The following is a 27965-nucleotide window of genomic DNA, read 5'->3' on the forward strand; positions in this document are numbered from 1 at the left end:
AATAAAATTCTTGGCATTAAAAACTTGCTACACATTTCTCACATTACATTACATGCGGAGTTCAGCTTTTAGCCAAGTGACCTAATCACTTGACTCCTTTATCAACACTTACAGCCATGATAGATAGTGATAAAATAGACATTTATTTTGGGAAGGTAGAATAAGCTGATTGGCACATTAGTTTGAGGAAAATAAGATTGTGTTACATTTGGCTACAGGAACCGAGTAATAATATGGAGTGGGGTCATGGATTTTCAGGAATCGATAGGTCATAGGAAGCTTGGGATATCCCTTCCTTTGATACCCATTCTTCTCATAACATCCCAACACCTTGATTCTGTCGATAGGGATTATTCGAGTCACTTCCTCGTACACATACTTATTCTGCTTGACCTTTCGACCGCTGACATGTAGGGTTGCATTTGCGTGAGCCTTGACAAAGATGAACAGGTTCACGATCTTTAAGTCCTCCATCCACTTGATTCTCTTCAAGTTGGTCCAAAGGTACACAAGTCGGTGGGCAGCTATGTAATGAATTCCTGATTCTCCCGTCCATCTCCGTTCCACATACACGGGTGAAGGATTGTAGATGCGGTCTAGGATATTCATCATACCTAGCCTCCGTTGATAATCCGAAGCACGCATTGCAGTCATAAACATAACCTCGAACACTAAGAATTTGTTCCATGCTTCACGACTCTGCAGGCCAGCATCCATAAGTAAGTAAGGAAATGTTCTTAACGGCAACATTGCTCTACTTTTCCTCATTCAGTTCCCTTGTAAATATTAGATTCCATTGGTTCGCTCTGATACAAACTCTAATGTGTCCCCCTGTCTACTTGTAGGACACTCTTAGCAGCCCATTGGGAAGACAATCTAGAAAGCATCACCTGGCACTCCCAAGGAATGTCATAGGGTTTGCGATCTAGGTCTTCCTGAGTCTGCCACGAAGCGGAAGAATCCTGGCCGTTCCCACTTTAGGACCGACCTGAATTAGGGTTTTCCTAATGGTCAAGTTCTTAGAAGGTAACTAGGGTCGAGTCCCAGACGAACCACTTTGCATAGAAACGTCATGGTTGAAGCAGATTTATAGTGCACTTAGTTCAAGGAGAATGGGAAACGAGAGGGATGCAAAGCTCGACCTCTCTGTCCGTAAGGCATAGTCCCATTCCGGTCCCCTTAAATAGCATCAATCGGGACTCTAGCCCTAATGATTCTAGGTCATTGATACCTCACTGTCAAATCCTTTGAGAAAAGTTCCCGGCCAACCGGGACCACCCTTCCGTAGGACGAACCCAAGGTCACATCCACCACACTTTCCTCGAGTTGCTTTAGTTATCTAATTACCTACCACATTTAGTTTGACAAGCAAAAATAGCTTCCTTAATTAACCAAATTAATCACTAGTTCCTTAACGTAACTTAAGCACTGACATTGAAAAACAATGTCAAGTAAGCTCCCTTTCAACATTTGATCTTTATTTATCAGTCTTTGGAATACACCATATAATCTACCCGAAGGCTACACTAGCAATCCTCAGGGATTGCTATTCCAAGTTCTGCCCGTTGACTAGTATGCAGGCCTTGAGATCCCATCTCGAGTCATGTTGGCCTCTTGTGCACCTCTTGTGCAGGATCCGAAGGCAAGGGATTTATGGCCACAGCCTCCACTGGTACCCAAGCGTCCTTCTGCTCCAAGTAGCACCCACGGAGAGACCTCTCATGGTGGGTTCAGTCCACGCACCCGGCGCGGCTATGAACCCCCTTGGATAGGGTCAGGCAGATAGTCGGAGGTAACTCAAACTGCCTCTCTCTCAAGGCTCTTAACCTGAAGCATTAGATGTATTTTTCCTGAATTAGTTCCTTGAGCAAAGAAGTACAAACAGTGCACCTAAGTGTAGAATCAAGAACATTCCAGTGGTTGTTTATACGGCCAACTGCTAAGGTGTGAATCCTTCTCTCCGAATACATCCAGCATTCGATCCGGGATCAATCCCAACTTAGCAAGATCCCAAGGGTTTCGTAAGCTAAGTTACTTGTTTACCCCTTTTTCCTTGGGTTAGGGTTTATACCCTGTTAACCCAAATTGTCACTACCTTAGGTATCCTTATGTCTTAGTCAATAAATCCTAGACAACCCCATTGTCCTAACTTGGTTGGTCAATTGCTTTCTTGGCAATTCATAACTCCCCTAACTTGGCAAATCATCCCCAAGGAAAGGTGATGTAGGAGGATGACTACTCATCCTCTAGAAAATTAGACTCGTACTTGGAACTCGCCAACCTTGTTCTAAGGAGTGGCAATACTATTTTGTGATTTAGACACAAAACCATACGACGTTGCAACTTATTGCACGAGATAGGAGTCAGCACCTAACTTATGGGATTATATCTTTCTTCGTACGATCTTTCTTGATCAAGGATACCATTGATCAAGATAAGGGCTTGGGAGTCCTCTTGACCCAACCCAACCCTAACCCTACTAGGCCGATAACGCTTTGGCCCTAGGGTTCCTTCATTCATACGAAAGTCTAGTATTTGGTCAATTGATCCTTATGGTGAGAACCCTAGATTGTTCTTGCATGGTGTTTAAATAATCCTAACATTTCGTAAATATGGGTAGGACCTTTGAGATCGGAAGTATTAAGTCAGTAACCCAAGTGTGATACTAGGTAGAATTTTAACATAGCTTAACCCTATCTAACACATTGAGGTGTTCGTCGTACTAACTATTTACACTTTTATGAATCCCATGTGAGTTACACAATTACAAGAGATTTACCTAATTGATCTAATTCTCTTACGACAAGAGGTGATCTTTCCTTAGAGATGCAAATAATTTCCCTAAAAGATATAAATAACTGCAAGATATAACATTCCATGCAAATATATGATTTCAAGACCTACAATGAGCATTACTTTTCCTTGCCCCTAACTATAATGATTGAAAATTCAAAGCTAACTCTTATAAACCTTTCGTTGATGCAACAAAATCAAGGCTTTAGTCTTTTAATGAAAATGCATCCTTTCCTAATTTCGAACTTTGATAAAAGAGCTTCTATGTATGGATGCATCATTCTTTCGTGACGAGATGCTAATGAATACATGGTTGATATAATCCTTCTTCTACCGCTTATCGTAACCTAAATTGTAACTAATGTTGCATGCAAATTGCATAATATCAAGTTCATAAATCTTTCCCTTTGGGAGATACACAATTTTGTCTTTTAACTTATGCATCAAACATTTAGAATTTTCAGCTACCCTTGACCATGGAAGTGCAAGCAATTGCAAATACACGACATGCAAGTAACTTGTAGATCGAATGAGTAAATAAATTTCCCAATGTATTTAAACTTGCCTACGAGAATTAAACATGCTTAATGCATCCTTTCCATGCGACATTAATTTTTGGAACCTGGGTATTAAGAATCGGGGTGTTGTCCACTCGTGTACTCGGGGTGGAAGCTCCCGTGTGTGCTCCTCCCGCCTTTTGTTTAGGAGCCATTGACGCAGTAATTTCGTTTCAACAACTCTTCCTTGGGTTACTTTCGCGTTTCAAATCCTCCCTGTCCGATATTTTCTTTTCTGCATAGGACACAACCCTTGCAGATATGGTTTTAAGAAAAATCGGGGAAGGCACGGATGAACAGGGCTTATGGAAGCTTCAATAGAAGCTTCCAATTAGAAGCTTCCAAGATTCTGGGGAACAGGGATGATGTGGAGAGAGAGTGTGATTAAGAAGATGGAGATGACGATGGTGATGATGATGATGATGATGATGATGATTAAGGCGAAGGTGGAGCAGCAGGTGGTGTAGCCTGGTGGCGGCAGCAGCACGATGCGGCAGCAACGGGTAGCACGATCTCCTCCTTCCTGTCTCTCTCTAGCTTGGGCGGGTTCTTATAGGCTTGAAGGGGGGGGGATAGCCACACACGTGGCAGGGTGCATGCCCTCCTCCCCATGCCCCTCCACCACTTAGCTCATACTCCCTCTCCCCGCCATGCAACAGCTAAAGGGAGGGAGTTTATCCATAAAAAAATTTGCAAAAATTATCCCTTTTTTGTCCCTTGAAGGGGTGTTCCCGCGTGGAACTATGGCTTTTGAGCCACAGCCTCCTATACGTGATGCGAGGCTGGTGTTTGTTGATTCACGCGGAGGGAGCACTTAGCCCAAGGTTTTTCCATTGCGGGGGATTACTTTGAACCGCTTTTATGCGAGGTTTAGGGTCTTGAATATTTCATAGCGGAAATATTACATCCATGCTATCTTGGATGCTATATATAGTTCCAATCTGTGCATTGAGCTCATTAGCATCTTCCATCTAAGGTATGCAAGCTCTAAGGGTTGCTTCTCTATAGATTTCTTCCTACTTAGCGATGATGTATTTATAAGTGTCCAACAGAATGTTACATGGAGACTCCCCATACAAAGCAATGCCTAGATCATTGGATAGATTTAGAAGCATCTCCTAGCACAATCATTGTGCTTTCCCTTCCTTAGAATACAACTTGGGCCATATGGTTGGTGAATATGTGTTGCAGGGTATCAAATGTGATCTTCCATTGTTTTCTTTGGTGTTGCTTATGTTATCTCCCCTTATCATGCACTTTACCCTTCTCTTGAGAAAGCTGAAGTCTACTTTGTGCTAATAGGAAATTCAATTCAATAGTTTTCTTACTCAGTGCATCATTATCCATTCTATATTCTTGTAGACCTATCCTTGCTTCTTGCAACTCAATGATGATGTCTCGTCGAGATCTTAGGGCACTCTTCTTCCCTTCCAATGTCTTGTGTTGCTCTTTCATCAATACATGTATGCTTCTTGCAACTCAATGATGATTTCTCGTCGAGATCCTAGGGCACTCTTCCAATGCCTTGTGCTGCTCTTTCATCAATACATGTATATTTTCTTGTGATCTCCTGGATTTCTTCTTGTAAATATTTTTTCTTTTCTTGTAGTTTTTTTTCTATTTTTAAAAAGGTAAAAAAATATTTTACAAAAGATACATATATAATATTATTACGAATTTGTGTTATCAATATCTATTTTTGGCCTCTTATATTTGTGATTATGACATTCTTTGCATGAATGATATACAGTTTGAGCCTCTTTTATTTAATGATATGTATGAATTAATGATAATGACAGGTTTACTCTAAATTCAAATTAGTAAAAACTTTGGCAGATATTTTTTTCCCTCCTTTCTTTTGTCCCTCTCGTGGTAGCCTAGTCTTCTATGTGTGTGTGTGTGTGTGTGTGTGTGTGTGTGTGTGTGTGTGTGTGTGTGTGTGTGTGTGTGTGTGTGTGTGTGTGTGTGTGTGTGTGCGTGCATGTGTGCGTGTGTACTATGGATACAAAAATTCGATCTTCAACAAGGCGTCCAAGCTCCCAAATCGCATCCATATCAGTGTTTAACTCATTCCAAGAAGATGGAAGATGGATTCCTACAATCATTAGCAAAGGTAGTTGGATCACCATGAAACAGGCAAAATGTGGGAAAAGGCAAAGATATGAGAGCTCATTCATCTCTACTTGGAAGGGTATAATCCTAGATTTCAAGCTTAGAGTAAATAAGAATGGCATAAAAGAGGTTCTAGTGCAACATGTGTTTATGCATAGAGAGCTATATTAGGAACCTGGAAGTTCAAATGTTCCAATCCACAAACCAAATTGTAAGGATTTAATTCTTAAAGTCTTTCTTTTCTTGAACTTGATTTAAGGTTTTCCATTATAACATTCGTTCATTTGTCATGTAGATGTCTATCCCTCTAATCTTGAGGAATGGCAACCGGTCGAGTCTATTGTTGATGTGATGCATGACTTGATTGGAGAAGAGATATACAAAGGTAGAAAAAAGACAGAGCTTGCAAAGAATGGAATATTCTTCTATGACCATTCTTATATTGTCCCCATGCAGCGTACCCAATGGGGATCAATATCCCCCCTTCCTTTGCCATATTTTTCAAGCTTTGATTGGCCTTTGCCAAATTCGAGCTACTAGTGAGGGCTATAGATGTAAAATATTTTCTGAGATACATAGAGCATTAAAACCTAGTATCTCAAGTAAGCTAAGAAAAGTAACTTTATTCATGCCTATTAATATATTTGTTGAATTATTTTCTAATGTTGAGATAAGAAAATCAAAGGCTATTCTTTTAGTAAAGAGACTAACATATGATCATGTTATACAATTCGTTATGAGGGATGGGACACTAGGACAGAAGGGAAAATAATATGTAAGATAAATCAAGACTCTATAGCTTGTAAATATATGATTGCTACTCAAAGTTTTATCCTTAGCTTTTATTATAGTAGATGTCATTATGTTAGCAGTAGTCTGGTTGCTTTAGACCAAAATATTAATAATTTTAGCAAAGATCCTATAGTGGATCTTGATGTTTGGTACAATGAGGACATTATTGCAATCCTAAAGTTTAGATCATCATGTATGCTACATTAAGTGAGGATGGATTTACAGAATGAAGATATTGAACTACCATACTCATTTGTGCTCCAACCTAATAACAAACAAGTAAGTTTTTATATTATATTATATTCATTTAGGTGTATATCTGATTTCACTTCTTGATGAATAAACATATGCAATATATATTTTTTACAGATATCAACGAGGAGAGAGAAGAATATACAATGCAAGGATATTGAAGAAAAGATCTCTTTACTATCAATATAAAATACATGTACAAATTTTTGTTAGCCATCTCCATGACTTATACACAAGGGCTTACAATCTAAGGCAAAGCTACTTTTTTTAGAAGGAACATCCTTTCTAGGAATCCTTTTGCCTATCTTTGATACTTTGGTTGTTGAAGGCATAGCTTCATTTGGTGTAGCTACATGCACCTTCTCTCCTTCAATATCCAAGCCCCCACTTCTTGTCAGTTGTATACAATTGGTCATTACGTACTTCAAGAGCTTTGCTCTTATATACCAAACATGCTCACTTGTATACCATTCCCTTGTAAACTGTCATACATTAGTAGGAAAATATTTTTAGTTCATTGTTATTTTTTACAATGGACTATTTTGCAATAAAAATCTATCTTAAAGTTTAGTATGTTTTGCATTACCTTGATAAGTTTATCATCATTGAGATAAATAAACTGAACCAATCTTCTGGCATTCACAATTACTCTCCAGCCACAAGAGTAACTATCATCCTGATGAGGACACTGTAATCAACAAGAGTAACTTATTTATGGTAGTTTTTAGAATAAATTTCTTAGTATGTTCCAACCATATTAATCAAGAACTTACTGCAACTTGTCTATATTGCATTGTTGCAAGTAAGTCATAAGGCATGGGAGGCATTTTCTCTAGCACGTCAATCAATCTTTTGCAAACTCTGTACCAAAAAGGCAATAAAATTTAGAGTTATTTCAAAATAAAGATAAAAATATTTAGATTACCTGCAATAAAAAGATCAAAATATCAAGGAGACCTTAGATTATATAACTTACAACTTGGCATTTCCATGGCTTCCTTTTATAGAATTGACGAGGAAAATTTGCCTCTCCACACAGTCTATTTCAATTAAAATCCAATGAGAAGTGAAAATAAAAATATTTCAATCATCTAGCAAAACAAGATCTCATAAAATCTAAAAAAATATCAAATTACTTACTTTTCATTGTATGGAATTAAAAGAAGCTCCAAAGATACAAAGTTAATTGAATAAAACCAATGGTCAAAAGCACTTGCATCAAGCTCACTCCTCATATAGTATGAGATGGATGGATCAAGAACCTCAATCTTTTGTTGTATATCGAAGGGGAGCTCATGCATTACACACCTGACAAAGGAATGGAGATAGTAAGCATCAACATGAAAGTCTATTACTAGAAAAATATGGCGAGTTTAAACAAATTTTGGTAAACTATACCTCATCCCAGCAAGAAGAATTGAGTCATTTACTTCTCCCACTTTGTTATGGAGAATTTGAACACAATCAGGGTCCCAAAATACCATATCAGATATTTTGTTAATATCAGTAGGTAAAATGCAACAAACATTGAAGCCCTTATGGTCAACCCTTTCAAGAAGGGTAGATAACTCCTCTTCAAAGATGGGAGTTTTTCTGTTTCTTTTTCTGAATCTTCCTTCATTCTTTTAAACTCCTTCCATTTGTCACCCTTCTCTACTGTGGCCTTTTCCTCTTTCTCATGCTATCTTGTGTCATTTTCATGCGTAACATCTTCAACCTTTACACCAGTATCATTTTTCTTCTTTCTATATGGAGGCACATTTAAAATATTGAAAGCCTTAACATCAGAAAGAGGGATTGGCTCAAGGACCTTTGAAAATATGTGTCTCAATATCTTGAGAATAATCATGTCTTTATCCATAAGCGTAAGCCTATGTGCATGAGCCGCACAGATATAAGAATCTTGGAAAAACTCAATCAAGAAATCCTATTTAGCCTCCTGAATACAATTGAGGCATGCCCTAGTCCATTTAAAACTCTGTAGACTATGCTTGTCACAGATTTCTCTGACAAGCCTCTGAAAAGATAGCTTTGGAATTGCATTATTCAGAGCCTTCATTGCACTTCTAATCCCCTTAAGGCACCTTACATACTGCGAGAACCTTCTTCTTAGCTTTGATTGCCTTGAAATTTTGAAAGGCTTGGAGGACTGATGATGGGACCTGGAATGGGCCGGCACTGGCTATAGCACTAGCCGGACCTCATGCTCATGACACACAAACACCCTCATGGCCTCGCGGACCAAGAGCGTCAATCTAAATGCTGAAGGACAAACTGCTCTAAAGCTTAATTCCTGCGTTTATAGTTTATAGTTCAACGTTTTCCTAAAACTCCTCAGAGGGAGATCCCAAAGTACTTAGGCATAATGCCTCGTCACACACATATAGGAGGCACTCCACCAACTAATAGTCGGAGCCCCACTGCAGCTCTCCTACATCGCAGGGATTGGCCCTTTGATGCACTGCTAAACATATAGCACAAACGAACATAAACTCCTCTCTTTTATATTTTTCATATTTCCAAGAGATATACCATGCTTCCTCACTTCACAGTCTCTTAGGAAACCGACCCTCTATCCTACGACAAGGGATAACCTCACACTCTCAATCGTGGGTCAAAGTCCTAAGAAAAAAATTGCTATGCAGTCCAGGAGATTTTTCCTTCGATACCATGAACCATGTATAGTGCATAATGTGAATGATTTAGTGCACAAACAATAGAAAATCAGCATTGTGCATTGTGCGCAACCAATCTTTTCATGATTTCCATGCTAACGTTTATGTATTGAAACGAGGAGAGACACCGAGCCTTACGCTCATGCTGCCTTTTCCTCTATTTTAAAAACAACGTCCTATAGCCATGATGCAATACATAAATCAGATTTAGGATTGTACTTTGATGCTCAAACTCCCCTCTCACCCTACCGTTTAATGTTTTGCAATCGTTGATAGGTGTAAAGTCGTTTTATGTGTATTTCTTTGTAGAGAAAGCAATAAATACGGACAAAAACATAGAAATGAGGGTAAACCAAGCCTAACCTCGTGCTCTACCTTCATTATACATTCCACAAACACTTATGTGATTTTTTGGAATTTTCCTTTTATCGTTTCCTAATTTTCTCCCATTTAAAACCAAAATTTCACCATTTTTTGGTATTTTTTCTCTATTTTCTTCAATAAAAATCACTAGAAATTGAGATTGATTGTGGGCTGTGGCCCTTAGGTTCTTTGATAGCAAAAAATTAGATTTTATTGATGTTACATCTCATGTTTCCCCTTTACTTTGCAAAAAACCCCCATTTTGCCTCTTAAACGCGTGTTTTACGGGTTTTATACCATTAATTTCAGCCATAACACTTATGATTTTCTGATTTTTTGAGCATAAAACTGATCAAAATCATAGCAAACAACAACATATTGCATAATCAGCCCATGGGAACAATATTTCATCAACCAAATAGCATAAAAACTCATTTTTTCTTCATAAAAATTGAATTACCGCTTATGCTTCATGTCTCGGGATCTCGGTTTTGCTATGGGACTACGTGTCAGCCCTCATTCAATGTCCAGCATCTTCAAAATCAGCATCCTTCATATCTTCATCCACCTGGGAGCAATCCGGTCTCATTCGGACAAGCTTTCCTTCACCATTCTTCATTGTCTTTTTCCACACAAGAACAGCCCCTTAAGGGAGAGAGAGGGAGGAGAGAGAAAGACTGAAATCAGAGATCTCCATTGAGGCCACCATTTGACGGGCGAAACACGGCGATAGAGTCAGCATACAGAGGGGAATCACTGCCAATGATCATTGGGGGGGTTGTTCACAGCCAGCAATGATGATCATGGAAGGATGAGGCACAAATTTCGGCCGCCTGATGGCGCCATGTTCTTCTCCTCTCTCCACGTTTTTTCCCCATCTTTTGATGTTAAATTAAAATTTTGGCCTCCAACCTCCAAAAGGCACATCTCATTTGGCCTCTCTAATGTCCACCCTTTCAAATCTTGCCTAACTTGTGGCCATTTCTCCGTTCGGTGTCCAAATCGAGCTCTGAACAATCCTGGGCGTCCGGCTTGACATCCCGTATTGGCCGGCAACTCTTGACAACCCGCACAGTAGTCTGAAAAATTATCAAAAATCAACAAGTGTCGCTCGCGTGTCTTTAAAGCACTTTGACGCTTAAAATCGTCCTAGGTCGAGCCGCCGCCTTCGACTTTGAATATTTTTTCCTTGATAATCGTTATTTTTAGCTATTTTTAAGCACTTCTCGACATCAAAATTCCGCTCTCATTGGCGACCACGGGATAGGGTGACTCAGCCCGTCGAATCCCACAGTAGATCTGCACAAAACAACCAAAGGAAGCATCAAGCTGATACAAAATAGATACATACTAGACACAGCACAACGCGCACCTTACCCCCTGACGGAACCAAGGCATGACATCCACAAGGAGTAGGCCTAGCATAATTTGATAAAAGGTCCGAAGCTAGTCACTAACCAACTGCTCCAACACGGCCAAACTAAAAAAACCTGTCAAAGAGGTTGCCCTAAGTGGTGGTCTGAACTACCTACCTAACTAAGGACAACACAACTAGGAGCTCCTATTAGGTGAGGACTCCTATAGCCTGATCAAGAAGTATTTTCTTTTAGCACATTTCTTCTTTTAGGGTTTTTATTTTTCCATACTCGGGCATGTAAAAAGGAGGGAGCTGAGCGTAGTGACCCAGGGAGATCAGGGCATCGGCCTCAGGACCTGTCTCGATACCCAAGAACCTACTAAGCCCTCGCAAGGCGACACTTAATCCTTTTCTGACGCTCACTTTTATTTTTGCTCCAACCTTCCTTACTTTCTTCTTTTCTAGCAAGATGCCACCCCTAGGAAGACAAGGCATCGGCCCCGGGTCTGACTCGTCCCCAAGAACCTACCAGGCCTTCACTAGGCGATGATCAACTGCTTATAAATTTTCCTTTCTTTTCTTTTCTTTTTTAATGGGGGGTTAGAACCCCTTTTTACACACCTTTGTATATATTTATTGTCTTCAAGTTATTCAAGATTTTTTTTTTCATCATCATTATTTTCTTATGGCAAGCTTCTCTAACTGCCTCACAACTAACAAGAACTCCTAGAATGGTTGCCTAGCAGGCTAGCAAAACAGGGTCACTAGGGCTCCCATCTAAAACAGGTCTTTTGATGCTTGACAATGTCTTTACAGGAGGCAATGACTACTCAGACCTCCCTCAGACATACTTACCCTAACCCTCCGGACTTCATACCTTGGACACCGGTCACCAACAAGAAAAGAAAAATCCCTTACAAGCACACAAACAAATATAGTACAACAACCACAGTACTCATAAAGGAGAGATATCACCTGGATAGGGCCACGAGAAGCTTATGCGCAACAAAGGCTCCTTCCAAGCTCTTCTTCCGAACTTGTCTAGCACAAAACTCAAACAAAAAACCATTAACCGTACCTGCACTAAACAGACAACTGGCCCTCTTGGCCTAATGAAATAAAACACTTCACCACAAAAAATAATCGGCCCTCTTGGCCTAACGAAATAAAGTAATAACACCTCACAACACGGACCCTCTTGGCCTAATGAAATCAAACACAATAACACCTACACATCCCTCCTTGAAAGAATCTAGATATACAATAATAGGCTTCTTTCCAAGGAGAAAACCACAGGGCTCGTAGCCCTAAACTAAATGCATAAGGTTATGACCCATCCCTCCTACATATATAGCAAGAGGCGTACGCATAACATGTTGTCTAATCAACCTATGGGTCCAGGATAATAACGGTAGATTGGTCTCAGCTACTCTTTGCATCACCCATATCAACCATTGTCTGCCATATATTGCATTCTCTGATAACATTCCCCACAAGCGACCGGGTCCTGTTTCATTAATGATAACACTATCCAAACTAGGACCACAATTAAAGAAAATATTTTCTTCATAAGCAAGATTTGCCAATGAATCCGCAAACTAATTCCAATAACGTGGAATCAGCTGAAAAGACACTCTCTCAAACTCCTCAAGTAGGGTCATAGTAGTCCAATGATACATACAAAGAATGGGATTCCGCACTGTGTATGTCCCATCTAGCTGATTCAGGATCAACTGGGAATCCCCTTTTACTAACAACCGACGAATACCACCTTGTTTGGCAATAAGCAATCCCATAATCAAGGCTTTATACTCCACCATATTGTTAGTGAATCCTACCCTGAGATAAGCAGCTAACTTCATCGTAACTCTACGTCAGGGATCTCGGATTACTACTCCAACACTCCCTCTTTTATTAGGGCCCCTGGATGCTCCGTCAAAATATAATGTGTATGTCCACAATGGGTTTACACAGCCTGCCATCACGAACTCCTCTATTCGTAATTATGGTAATCAAAGTTTAGCATGTTGAGAGGATGAACTAAGAGCTCCATCCCACCTTCTTCATTGAACTCAACAGGGATACTCGTCAATAGTTGTAAGCAGTGATGGCAGAAGACTTTGATCTCCCACACAAAGGTTCCGTCTTCTTGCTCAATCACTTTGTATCCTTTGCTCCACCAGATGAGTTTCCCCTGATGGTATCTCTGCTCCAGATATGGGTGCTCCAAATAAGGTATTAACCGACCCATCAACCAATTTTTAAGCTCTTTTGCAAGTCTCAAATCATCCCCAGCGTGGACCTGCAATGCATTTCTCTATATTAGCATACTTAGAAATAATAAGGTTTAATCTTATTAAGATTAACCTTATTTTTAAACTCTACTCTCTGTAGATCAGCTAATAGAGCCGTAGACCTATTTTTCCCGAGCCTCACAATCTTGTAGGGACCATCCCATTTAGGTTCCAGCTTCCCTGGAAACAACTCCCTACGCGCATCATAATATAGAACTAATTGCCCTTTTTTAAAGGTATATTTCTTCGCTCTAAGGTCATGCAACTGCTTCATCCGACACTTGGCTACCTCCTAGTGTAATAAGCTCTGCAACTTCAGCTCATCTAAGTGGACTATAGTCATGAAACGTTCAAAAAGGGAATCCTCATCTCCCAAGGAATGGTTAATTGCAAATTGTATGGTTGGCAACTCAATTTCAAGGGGTAACACACACTCTTCCCTATAAACTAATTTAAATGGAGTATGGCCGGTAGCTCGCTTGAACGTCCTATTGTACGCCCATACTGCCACATACAACTTCCTGTCCCAGTCTTGTTTCTTCTCAGAGACTATCTTAGACATTTTATTATGCTTGATTTGTTGAGAATCAGCAATCACACTCACTAAAACAGCCTCTTTGTATGGAGCTTCAGGGTCAAGGACATGCAGGCTAACCTATCCCATATGCACAATGGTGCCTACTGCAGTTTCCTACTTTCCTATAAAGCATTGTACTTGCTTCCTTTTCTTAATGCAATGATAGTACTCTTTTCTTTTCAGTGAAGTGTCAACGTCATTGTCTACATACACAAGATTGTGTTTATGAGTCCAAGTCTCAATCTTGGAACCTAATTCACTTGTGTAACAAACAGTGTCTTTTCCATCATGAGTCCACACTTCTCCTTTCATCCTCCATAGCTTCCGCCTTTGCCATGCTCTAGATCCCGCATTTCTCACATGGTATCAGAGCCCAGTCAGGCATGGTTCAGCTCTCCTTTGCTCTCTCTCAGCTCATGTTAATCTCTGGTCAGCTTAGTTCCATCTCATGACTTCATCTCCCAACTCTATCCTCACTGAAGCTTCCATGGCAGCCATAGCCAGCAGCACCTTGTCAGATTGAGCTGCTTATATCTCACTTCACAGGTCAAATCTCTTGGAGCTTCCTTCTGGAAAAGTATTCCCCAACTCATAAATCTTCCCTGTGTCACATCAATCCAAGACATTTGACCATCTGAAGCTCAGCATTGTGAAAATTCCCAGTCACTGCCATAGTCTTCAACTGTGACCTGCAGGACATACCCTCCATGGAGCCTTCATATCTCTCTCTGTAGAGCATATCTTCAGAAACTTCCTTCTAGACATATCTTCCTTCACTCAGGGCGCTCCCTCCTGGCACAACAAACAACCACATTGGTGATCTACAGCCCTGGCATTGCACAAATTTGTCATCACTGTCCTGAACTGCGCCGAATCTGATCGAGCTGCCTGCGCGCACCATACTGCCTGCAATCTAATCGATTATCATGGGGCTTTGATAGCCCATGAAGTAAGCTTCCTAGGCATGTAAATTTTTTTGAAAATGATCAAGTATAGCTCCTGCAATCTGAGAAAAACCAGGCCCCTGCCTCAGAAACCCTAATTCCACCATAGCCAAAATTTCTCAAGCTGTTTTTCCTCAGTTTTTTCTCACTCCTGACACTAAACCAAGCTAAAGCCCACTCTAATCCATTAACCCAGCATCAAATCAAGGAGGGGAAGGACCTGAGAAGATTGAAGAACGACCAAACGATCCCGAACAAGAAGAATCAAGCTCAACATCAACACTGACATAGTGTGTTTTCACACTGTCACTAACTGTGTCTCTTGACACACTGCATTCTGCTCTTCCACTGATAAAATCTTAGAATTATGGTGTTCATTTGCTGCTGATCTTGCAACCTCAACATGGGAAAAGACTCTCCAAATGCTCGATTCAAAGGAGTCGGGTTTCACACCTAGCAAACCCGCATCAAGCTCATCTTGATGAAAAAGGGTCTCTGGGCCATCACAAATGGCAAAGAGAAGAAACCTCGGGACGCGGACCTTGAAACTACTTGGAAAAAGAATGATGACAGAGCCCAGGCCATTATCAAACTGGAGCTAGACGACAGTTATATCCACCATGTGGATAACTGTGAGACCTCACAGGATACATGGAAAAGACTTGACACCCTGTTCGGTGCACAATCTAAATCATCAAAGTATGGTCTCCTGATTGAGTTCTTCAGGCTTGAAATGAAGTCTAGCACATCACTTGCTACACATCTCAATTACATGGAAGGACTCCTAACCCAACTTGCAAGAATCAACATTAAAATGGATGAAGATGTTTGCATCGGTGTTCTACTTAAGAGTTTGCCTCCTGAATATAATAATGTATCAACAACTTTAATCAACATGCCAAATCCTGAACTTGTTGATATCCAGGCATCACTGTTAGAAGAGGAAAAGAAGCTAAAAACTAAGGAAGAACCAAGTATCTCTAGAGATGAGCATGCATTATATGTTGGCAGGTACAAAGGCAAGAAGGATCAGCTCTTCTGTGACTTCTGCAAAAGGACCGGACACACCGAGAAGTTCTGCCACGCAAGAAAGAGATCCCAAAAGGCCTATCTAGTCGCAGTCAAAGAAGAAGAAGAAAATGGAGCAAAGGAAGAAGAAGATGAAGATGAAGACCACCAGGATCGGAAGGACAAGACTCATCAGTCCTTCTACTCTCATAACTCTGATAGACTGTTTTAAAAGCCTTGTATTCCCTTGCCCTAATGCTTCCTGCCATAAGCTTTGTAAACTCCTTATGTAACTTGGCATTACAGTCCCTGTACACTTTGTGAGGCCCCTGTTATAGCCTCTGGATGTCCATCATGTTTTGGTGTCCACACTTAGCCTTTTCTGCAACAGCCTCTAGTGTCTACCATGTTTGTGGTGTGCCCACACTTTGCAGATGGTTCTCATTACAGCCTCTACACACTTTATGCCTTTCTAGTTGTGATTGAGGAGGGGTGTTGAGAATCAGCAATCACACTCACTAAAACAGCCTCTTTGTATGGAGCTTCAGGGTCAAGGACATGCAGGCTAACCTATCCCATATGCACAATGGTGCCTACTACAGTTTCCTACTTTCCTATAAAGCATTGTACTTGCTTCCTTTTCTTAATGCAATGATAGTACTCTTTTCTTTTCAGTGAAGTGTCAATGTCATTGTCTACATACACAAGATTGTGTTTATGAGTCCAAGTCTCAATCGTGGAACCTAATTCACTTGTGTAACAAATAGTGTCTTTTCCATCATGAGTCCACACTTCTCATTTCATCCTCCATAGCTTCACCTTTACCATGCTCTAGATCCCGCATTTCTCACATGATTTGCCAAGCTTCTGTCAGGCTTTTGATCACTTTGTTCAAAAAATGGGTTCCACGGTTCGACACTAATTCTTTCGGTGGACCAAAACGACAGATAATCTGCTCTAAAAGGAAACTTGCAGTCTCTTTTGCATTGTCCTGCCTCGTCGCCCGCGCTTCTGACCATTTTGTAAAATAATCAGTGGCTACTATAATGTACCTCTTCTGAGTAGTAGATGACGGGGTAATAGGACCCACAAAATCAATGCCCCACTTCTCAAATGGAAGAATAGCCATGATAGGCGTAAGTGGGCATTTCCTATTCTCTCTACTGTCATGCCTCTGACAAGTATCACATCTCTTAACATAATCAAAGGAATCTTGGAAGGTGGGCGGCCACCAATACCCAACTCTTAACGCTTTCTGTGCCATCAACCATCCAGCAAAGTTCCCTCCACATGCAAAGTCATGACACTCCTCCAATATAAAAGGAACCTCGTCAGGCATCACACATCGGCGATAGATATCATCAACACCTTGCCGATATAGTGTCCCTACGATCAAGGAAAACTTCAATGCCTGTTGTTTGATTTTCCTCTTTTCAGACTTTGATAAACCATCTCCCGTCTCTCCTGTTGATAGATAGTGTGTAATAGCAGCATACCAAGATGGAATAGAAGCTGTATCAATTTTAAACATTTCCTCAATATCACTTCCTTCAGCCAAAGTCTCTTTCGGCTCCCCAAAATCCACAAAGCATTCCATAATACCTTGCAACCTCGCTGGCTTACTCTTAATCTCATAATCGAACTCCTGCAAAGTGATTAACCACTTTGCCAAACGGTTACGCGGCTGCAGCTTGTTCATAAGCAATCTAAGTCCTTCTGCTTTCGTATAGAACACTATCTTTTCATAGAGGATGTAGTGCTTGAATTTCTTAGTCCCAAAGACCATCACAAGACACAACTTCTCCATGTAGGTATAGTTGATCTCTGAAATGCCCAATTTCCAACTAGCGAAAGCTATCGGATGATACCACTTTTCCTCCCAGATTTGGGCTAAACAGCAGCTGATACTATGCATAGTGGCTGCTGAAAATATATAGAACACCTCGCCTTTTTTATGTGCTTTTAAAACGGGTGCTTTTACTAGCTCCTGCTTCACATCCTCGAAAGCTACCTTACAAGGGTCGCTCCACTCAAATGGACAGCTAAAGGATAATAGATTCATTAATGGCAACGTTCTTTCTGCCAAGGGATTTATAAACCTCCGATAGTACCCTATCGATGACAAAAAACTATGAACCTCTTTTGGAGTGCGTGGTGCACTCATAAGGACTATGACCTTGATCTTTTCAGGGTTAGTTGCTATCCCTACTGAACTGACCACATGGCCCAACAATAGCCCATAAGGCACTCCGAAGACACACTTCCGTGGGTTAAGAGCGATACAAAATTGTCTGCAACGCTCAAAGCACTTTCTTAAGATGACCAACATCCTTTCCCTTACAGTGGCTGCCCCCAGGTCATCAATAAATACTTTCAACTCATCTGGAGAGATGTCACCAAAGGTCTTATCCGCTGTTCGTTGCCACAATCCAGGTGCATTGCACAAACCAAAGGCCATCACATGGTACGCAAAAGTACCAAAGACAGTAATAAAAGTCATTTTCAACTTGTCCTCCTCTGCAATTGCCATCTGGTTATATCCTGCAAAGCAATCCATAAACGAATATATTTTCCTACCCGCTAATTGATCCAAAATTTGGTCAATAAATGGCAACGGGTAGTAATCCTTAACTATCTGCTTATTCAGCTCTCTAAAATCTATACATAATCGGATCTGGTTGTTTTTCTTCTTCTTGATAACAACGGGTGAACACCATTCTGTGTGTTGTACAGGGAAGATTAACCCAGCTTTCCTTAACTTCTGTAACTCCTCAAACAGCCCGTCCCTTAATTCAAAAGGCATACGCCTTACCTTCTGACGCACAAGACGACTACCATCTTTTACAGGAATAGTATGAACATCCAGGCTGGGAGGGATGCCTCTCAGCTCATCATAACTCCAAGCAAAGATATCGCGGAATTCTTGAATCAAGGATACATAGTCCTCCCTTTCTGCTGAACTGAGCATGGATCCTAATTTAATTGGCTGCGAATCATTCGGCGTGCCAAGGTCCAACTCAATCACATCCGCATCTCTTATCCTATCTTGCGGCTCTATCGGCTCATTTAGAGTTATCTGATAGATATCCTCTGTAGTGGACCCCTCTTTAGATTCGTCACTGGATGATGTCTCACTACCAGATGGATCATCTGCTGTCTCTAATTCAGTAGAAGATAAAGGAGCTCTCTCACTTTGAGGAGACTCAGGATAAGCATCGACTATTACTCGATTAGCACCTCTACCTAGAACCACGCGATCGGCAGGTATATCGACTTGACAGTCTGTTCATAAGATCCAAGGCCTACCTAGCAAGACTCAATAGCTAGGACGTCCTGCAAATCTGATCACCCTAAAGTCCAAGAAACATTCTACACTCGCAACTGTAACATGGACCTTAGTAACGCAACCTTCTGGTTGTCTTAGACTATCATCAGCCATTCTTAGAAGGGTGGAGCTGTCTTTCTAGATGCCTAGACCCAACCTCTCCATCAACTCTGAACTCATAATATTGACAGATGATCCAGTGTCTACAATGGCATGTTCCACTAATATTCCATCCACATAAGCTGGAACCCTAGGGCAGTTCTTTTCAACATGCTCAAACCAATCTTCCCCTACTCGTGCTATGCCCAAGGGTTCTACAATATACCCAATACGCAAGATCTTCTTGAATTCCTTGCGTACTCCTGGAGATAATTTGGTCAATTACAAGAGATTCACATCTGGTTTGACTTCGCAAAGAGAACTTGCTAAATCAAAGTCATGATAAGTAGCCAAATCTCGCTTTTCTCGCCAAACCATCCTCTCTTTTGGTCTTTGGACCGGTTTTGGTGCTTCTTTCTTGGCTCTTGCGTTCTTTCTTGGCACTTCCTCATTCTTCTTAGGGTTGCCTTTTCTGTCAATCGGCCTTAGCGGTCCCCCTTCTATGCTAGGACTCTGGACTTGCGTCCCCTTGTTTAGGGTTTGCCTCAAAAACCAGTTTTGTATTATCTTTGTCAACCTCTTTAGCCTTTTGGCCTCTTGTCACGGCTCTTAAGCTAGAGGTTTCAGCATCATGGACTCGTACAGCCTCAATAAGGCTGACCCCGTTGCGTTGTGGCAACTCTTCTATATTTGTTTTTCCCCTCTGTAATATTTGTCTTGGTGCATCATTCTGCTACAAGTTATTTCCTTGCGCTCTATGATTCACTGGGCCCGGTTGTTTACTCCCTTGTTGGAGAGAACTAATCTTACTCCAACAGGTGGCAGCTAAATGGCTTGACTTCCCACACATGTTACATTTCACATTTGGACAGTTTCTAGGAAAGTGCTGTCCACCACACCATTTACAACTGAATCTAGAGGGTCCACCCTCTTCAGGGCGTTGACTCCCTATCAGATTTTGTTGCTTCTTCAAGAAATTAACATCGACAGCTATTTGTCGATATTGTTCGGAAATCATATCGATATAATGCTTCATCATGTCCTTAACTTCACTAAGGACATCAGATGCACTCGACTCGTAGCCTTGATCATCAACCCGTCGTTCCATTGGCCTAACAATCAGATTTGGAATTGGCTATTGACCCACAGGAACAACATTAGAACTCGAAACTTGGCCTCCAACATTTAATGGAGCCAACTGACTTGCCATAGGCATAGTCACACTGGGAGGAGCCGGTAATAAAGTACATTTGAAACCATACTCCCTCTCCCAATAGGGTTAGTCATAGGCATCCCTTGACTTCCATTCGTCAATGATGGATTGCCGTTAGATACTAAACCCCCATTAACATTCATTCGAGAGGAGTAGGCCATTTGTAATCGTACTTCTACTCCCTCTGCCCGTGTAATAGAGGTGTCTATGTCTGCCAAGGCCACACTGCTCAATTGTACTTGGATATTAAAATCCAACCCATGCAAAAAGTATTGCAACTGGGCAGCCGGCGGAATGGGAATGTAAGTTTGCAACTTACGGAATACTTCCTTCAACTTCTTAGCATATGCTTTCACATTCTCGTGAGGATCTTGACGTGTTACATTCAAGACCCGCAACCAATATTGGCCACCTCTTTCAGGGGCATATTCTGCTCCGAAAGCTGCATAGAATTTATCAATGGTGGTTATGGTTCCAGACTCTATGCTGTGATACCATACCGCATCCCTTCCTTTTAACGTCATATTGAAGAACATCATGAGATGTCCCTCGTCTTGGATGTGATAATTGAACATCAATCTCTGAAATTCACAAATTTGAAATTCTGCATCCTCTTTTTCTAACCCATTAAAAATGGGTAAGGGAACTCCTAAGGCTGGTAAATCTGGCGTCCCTGTAGGAATCGCAATAGGCTGTGCCATGGTGACAATCGGATTAGCAATAGGAGCTTGAATGGGTGAATTCACCCTCCCACTTGAAGTGAGTAGACTTGTTGGAGGAGAGAAAGATCTTACACTTCCTCCTGTACCTAATGGAATAGGTGGAGTAGTTAAATGACTAAGACCGCTGCTTCATATATGTACTGGGCTACTCCTTTGAGGAGAATAACAGTTTACAATCTCTAACCACCATCTAGCCCTCTCAGCACGTTCTGTTTTCTGGATTTCGGCTTGACGGTCCTTGTCAAAGGACATAAACCAACTTCCCTTTGGTCCCTAGAAACCCTAGATCCAAAAGCCACCACTTATAAGTGGCTCTCGGTAGACGCACCACTGATGGGACCTAGAATGGGCCGGCACTGGCTATAGCACTAGCCGAACCTCATGCTCATGACACACAAACACCCTCACGGCCTCGCGGACCAGGAGCGTCAATCTAAATGCTGAAGGACAAACTGCCCTAAAGCTTAATTCCTGCGTTTATAGTTTATAGTCCAACGTTTTCCTAAAACTCCTCAGAGGGAGATCCCAGAGTACTAAGGCATAACACCTCGTCACACACATATAGGAGGCACTCCACCAACTAATAGTCGGAGCTCCACTGCAGCTCTCCTACATCACAGGGATTGGCCCTTTGATGCGCTGCTAAACATATAACACAAACGAACACAAACTCCTCTCTTTTATATTTCTCATATTTCCAGGAGATATATCATGCTTCCTCACTTCACAGTCCCTTTGAAAACCGACCCTCTATCCTACGGCAAGGGATAACCTCACACTCTCAATCGTGGGTCAAAGTCCTAAGAAAATAATTGCTATGCAGTCCAGGAGATTTTTCCTTCGATACCATGAACCATGTATAGTGCATAATGTGAATGGTTTAGTGCACAAACAATAGAAAATCAGCATTGTGCATCGTGCGCAACCAATCTTTTCATGATTTCCATGCTAACGTTTATGTATTGAAACGAGGAGAGACACCGAGCCTTACGCTCATGCTACATTTTTCTTTATTTTAAAAACAACGTCCTACAGCCATGATGCAATACATAAATTAGATTTAGGATTGTACTTTGACGCTCAAACTCCCCTCTCACCCTACCGTTTAATGTTTTGCAATCCTTGATAGGTGTAAGAGTCATTTTATGTGTATTTCTTTGTAGAGAAAGCAATAAATACAGACAAAAACATAGAAATGAGGGTAAATGAAGACTAACCTCGTGCTCTACCTTCATTATACATTGCACAAACACTTATGTGATTTTTTGGAATTTTCCTTTTATCGTTTCCTAATTTTCTCCCATTTAAAACAAAATTTTCACCATTTTTTGGTATTTTTTCTCTATTTTCTTCAATAAAAATCACTAGAAATTGAGATTGATTGTGGGTTGTGGCCCTTAGGTTCTTTGACAAAAAAAACTCAGATTTTATTGATGTTATATCTCACGTTTTCCCTTTATTTTGCATAAAACCCCCATTTTGCCTCTTAAACGCGTGTTTTACGGGTTTTATACCATTAATTTCAGCCATAACACTTATGATTTTCTGATTTTCTGAGCATAAACTGATCAAACTCATAGCAAACAACAACATAATGCATAATCAGCCCATGGGAACAATATTTCATCAACCAAATAGCATAAAAACTCATTTTTTCTCGTAAAAATTGAATTACCGCTAATGCTTCATGTCTCGGGATCTCGGTTTTACTATGGGACTACGTGTCAGCCCTCATTCAATGTCCAGCATCTTCAAAATCAGCATCCTTCATGTCTTCATCCACCTGGAAGCAATCCGGTCTCATCCGGACAAGCTTTCCTTCACCATTCTTCATTGTCTTCTTCCACATAAGAACAGCCCCTTAACGGAGAGAGAGGGAGGAGAGAGAAAGACTGAAATCAGAGATCTCCATTGAGGCCACCATTTGACGGGCGAAGCACGGCGATAGAGTCAGCATAGAGAGGGGAATCACTGCCAATGATCATTGGGGGGGAGTTATTCACAGCCAGCAATGATGATCATGGAAGGATGAGGCGCAAATTTCGGCTGACTGATGGCGCCATGTTCTTCTCCTCTCTCCACGTTTTTCCCCATCTTTTTATGTTACATTAAAATTTTGGCCCCCAACCTCCAAAAGGCACATCTCATTTGGCCTCTCTAATGTCCACCCTTTCAAATCTTGCCCAACTTGTGGCCATTTCTCCGTCCGGTGTCCAAATCGAGCTCTGAAAAATCTTGGGCGCCCAGCTTGACATCCCGCATTGGCTGGCAACTCTTGACAACCCGCACGGCAGTCTGAAAAATTATCAAAAATCAACAAGTGTCACTCGGGCGTCTTTAAAGCACTTTGACGCTTAAAATCGTCCTAGGTCGAGCCGCCGCCTTCGACTTTGAATATTTTTCCCTTGATAATCGTAATTTTTAGCTATTTTTAAGCACTTCTCGATATCAAAATTCCGTTCTCAATTGATGTATCTTTGAAGGAAGACATCTAAGATCAAATTTTCGCTTCCTTGCAGTGGACTTAGTTCTAGCCATCTAAAACATCCAAAAAAACAAATAATACTAAAAAGTTAGGAAAGATCTCCTAATCTCTCATATCAATATATCTACAATCATGAAGCAGCATGAAAATACTAATCACAAAGTCTAAATCCAATTTCAATAAAACAGAATGCAAGACGTATGAAACACGAGTAGGCCTTGAAGACCAGGGAAATCAACACCATATCATGTTTCATACAGCACAAGGGAAACGATGCAGGCTCAAGTTGGATGAAAGGCAATATGGCCTTACTCAGAAAAAAGAACATAACACCATTCGTGTTTCATACGTCACATAACAAACATGGTCGGCCTAGTCGTATTCAACTCATCTATTCTATGAGGTATCTTCACATTTAACCTTCTACGAGAATCGACTTAGCTTTTAGACTACTTTTTGGGCAAAATTATTTACCCTAAACATCTTTATCCTTCTTGATTGGTAATTTTTTTGAATTTTGACTTTGTAGTATATGTTTTTCCAACAGACACACATGCATTTGAAGATTAAAAGAAATTATTTCATTTCAACTTAGTTATTTACTTGAAGCTTAAAGTTCTATAACTTATGCAACTTAAAAGAGATTCCAAGTTCTATAACCTGCATGAAGTTAAACGTATGAAATGTGAGGATGGCTTTAATGGACAAGAGAAACCTAGCACCCATGTTACAATAGAAACTTGCACGCCTTAGTTGTATGAAACATGAGGAGGCCTCATGTGGACAAGAGAAACCTAGTACCCATCGCGTTTCATATGTTTGGCATTTTTGGGGATGATTTAGTAGGAGTGTTCAAGTGATTCAAAAATTACTCATATTTTAGAAAAAACTTACATTCTTGAGTGTTGAGTGTGTATGCTATCGATGAAACCTTCTTTAGCACCCTTGCACGGAAGAATAATTTTGTACTGCAAATTAGCGTTGTGTTGGTGTACTTGAGCATAGAGAGGGATTTGTCTTCAGAAAAACTCTTTTGCGGCTCATAAATTGGGTTTATAACGATGTTGGTTTATATGTGTGGTAGCTATAATGCATAGTTAATTTCACACGTGCGATTGAAGACTGTTTTGTATGGGAAGTTGTGCCACATGTCACTTAATTTTTCGGCATGATAGCACTTTTATGGATCTAATTTTCAAGTTTTTTTCTTTTTATTTTTCTTTTTAAGTGCATGTCCTCCGAATTAGTGTAGCTTACTTTTTGATCAAGCGTGTGGTGATTGTTGGCATATATATATGAACACTCAGGTTCAAGTTTTGGTTACTATTTCTTTCACGTTTCTTGTCTTGTCTATGACCAACTTTTTATCTTGTAAGTGTCACAAGCCAAACCAAGCATATGCTTACAATAAACCATTTATTCTCAAGAGAAAGACCTACAAGTATCAAGTATCACACTTTTCTTAATATTTTTCTCTGCAATCCTGAAGTTCCAGGCATTGAAGATGTTAGTGTTGGGGGTAAAGGCGTCTCCGCCTAGCCGCCCATGTATTATTACACTGACAGTCACTGCCACTGCATACTGCAGGTGGCAGGCGCCCATCATTATCACTTTATTCTTTATTCTTTTAGTGATAGTTTGAATAAAGGAAGGCCCGATCACACATTGTGACTGTTGGAGGTCCCATTTCTTGTCTCCCTCTTTCTTGCTCTTGCTCTCCCGCCATAGCTCTCGAGTGCAAGCTTCGATCCTTCTCACCTTTCAATTGGTATTAGAGCATGGCTTCCCAACTCTTGAGCTTGGCTCGTGGCATTCTCAGTTTCCCATCGACTCCCCACTCGCATTGGGTCTCCTTTTCGGCAGCCATAGCTCATTCTCTTGAGCTCCTATCACTCCCCGGCTTCCCGAGCTTCTTCCCCCGGCCTATAGAGACACCATCAAGGCATTGACATTAAGGTATTGCTTCATTATTTCATAGATTTATCACAGTCCACAAGTCTAGGTAAACAGGGTTTTCACAGGTTGTGGGCAGCCATAGCTCACACATCTTGGAGCTTCCTTCACCTGGATCTTGCTTCCAGCCTATCAAGGCTTGCCGAGGCTTGGTGTAGGCCTTCTTTGGCCCCCATTTGTGTCCCCTTTGGGACCCATTGTTGACACGTGGGACAGCAAATCCCCCCAGCCAGTTCACATTTTTTTTGCACCTATTTCAAAATTTGGCCCAAAAATCACTCTTTTTATCATATCTCGGGCATTCAGAACTCGATTCAGGCAAGGTAAGAGTCTAAGTTGGGGTTTTGGCATGCTCTAGACGTGATAGTGATATTGAATTTGCTAAATTTTGATGAAAGAATATTCTGCAATAGATTTCAGGTCTGAGACAACATGTATTTGTATGCCTATGGCTTATGTGATGCTTCTACTGATGTCTATTGATACCAGATCACTTGTGGATGTTATGCCTCTTATGTGAGATGAATTTGGAGCTGATTTAGCTCAGACATTGACTATTTTGAACAATCCTAGATCTTTCCAAAACAGGGCAGCCACATGTTACTTCAATTTTATGCTTACAGGTCTTGGCATTTGATGCCCGATTATGCCCAGTTGGTGTCTATACATACGGGAATGTATGCCTATGGTTTGCCTATGGATTTGAGCTTGGATTGAGCACTGATTTTCTTAGTTTATAGAGGTTATGTGCTGCTAGAAACTTTAGGGCTGAAGCTATTTATGCTACAGTTGGGTTATGCATATTGGTCACGGGGTGCTCCCGGCTACTCGGTATGATATCATGATGTATTTTGACTATGCCACATGTCTTGTTTATGCTTTGGAATGATTTTGAGCTGAGATTAGAGCTTGATTTGGGTTTGACTGTCACTTCTTTGCAGTTGTTATTTCATCTATGACATGGTTTATGCCTAGGGCTACCCAGTACGGGTTATGATGTCTTGGTGAATGCTTTATGCTTTGGCTATGGATGGCAGTTGTTTGAGCTCGTCTCGACATTCATTTGACTATTCCCTTGAGCAATTGGACATTGACTTGGATTTTTTCGTTACGACTTGGCTTTTTCCATTATAACCTTGGATGCTATTGAGGCATTGTCTTGGTTACCTATCTTTGGTACTTTGATTTGGTTTGATTGAGCTATTGAGCTCATTTATCCACCTTTTGTGCCAATGGGACAATCTTGTATGCTTGACCGACATTGAGCATGAACTTTATGCTATTTTGAGAATTTTGCAGATACTTGAGACTTTGGGATTTCTTACACTTAAATGTTGCATGGTTCATGCACTAATATCTTGGAGTTGCTTTTGAACTGAGATTGGGCTTTGCACTCTTGTGAGCATACACCTACTGGTGTCATGTCTTGCCAGTGTTATGTATACTTTACCCTATTGTCCAGGGGGTATGGCTACTCATTGAGGATGCTTTGGTGACATGTTTGGGTGTTTGCTCAGGGTCTTGATGACTGTTTAGTGTTGATTTATGCCGGTTTATGGCTAGTCATGTCTTGGCTGTCATTTCTTGACTTGGTGCAGTGATTTGGTCCACAATTGCCTCTCACAGTACCCTACTGTCATTTATTACAGCAAGCATATAACTTTGGATTGACATGGATTTTTCATGCTGAAATATTCTGAAATGATGTACTTTCACTAGTATTTGGTGGGCAGCAGCTTTGGTTACACTTTTCTCGCCATTTTCTCTAGATTTTGGTGATTTTTTGTCATTTTTTGCAGTAAACAGCAAGCAGTTTTGAACTGTCTACAGTCTTCCAGCCTGCATTATGGCGAGTTCATCCACTGATCATGCTATTTTCAACATCACTAAGCTTGATGGTACGAATTACTCTTATTGGAAGAGCTAGATTTAGCAGGTATTGGTGCAGAAATCACAGATTGAACCATTGAGGTTCAGTAGCCGCCTGCAACTATGCGAGATGAGGAATGGTTTGAGCTTGATGAGTTATGCAAGTCCACTATTGTATTATCTCTCACAGAACAGGTTCATTACAATGTATTTGAGGAAGAACAGAATGCATGGCAGTTGTGGGATAAAATCAAGAATCTCTATGACAAGAAAAGCCCAGCGAGTCAGATGTATTGGCTGAAGCAGCTTATGGATCTGTGCATGAGGGAGAATGTGACCATGTCTACTTACTTAAGCCAATTCCATGCTATACTCAAGAACTTGACTTCGCAGGACATTACTTTTGCAGAGGATGTCACTCCTCTTTTCTTGCTTGGTACTCTTAATGAGTCATGGGATGTATTCCGCACTGCATTATGTGCCGCTACTGCTACCATGAAATTATCTGATGTTGAGTGTGCTCTTCTGCAGGAAGAGGTTAACCGTAAGAATTTGGATGCCTCTCATGTGTTGCA

Source organism: Lygodium microphyllum, chromosome 9, assembly GCF_053477565.2.
Source record: "Lygodium microphyllum isolate KBCC chromosome 9, Lygodium_microphyllum_v1.1.10, whole genome shotgun sequence".
In the NCBI taxonomy this organism is placed as follows: Eukaryota; Viridiplantae; Streptophyta; class Polypodiopsida; order Schizaeales; family Lygodiaceae; genus Lygodium; species Lygodium microphyllum.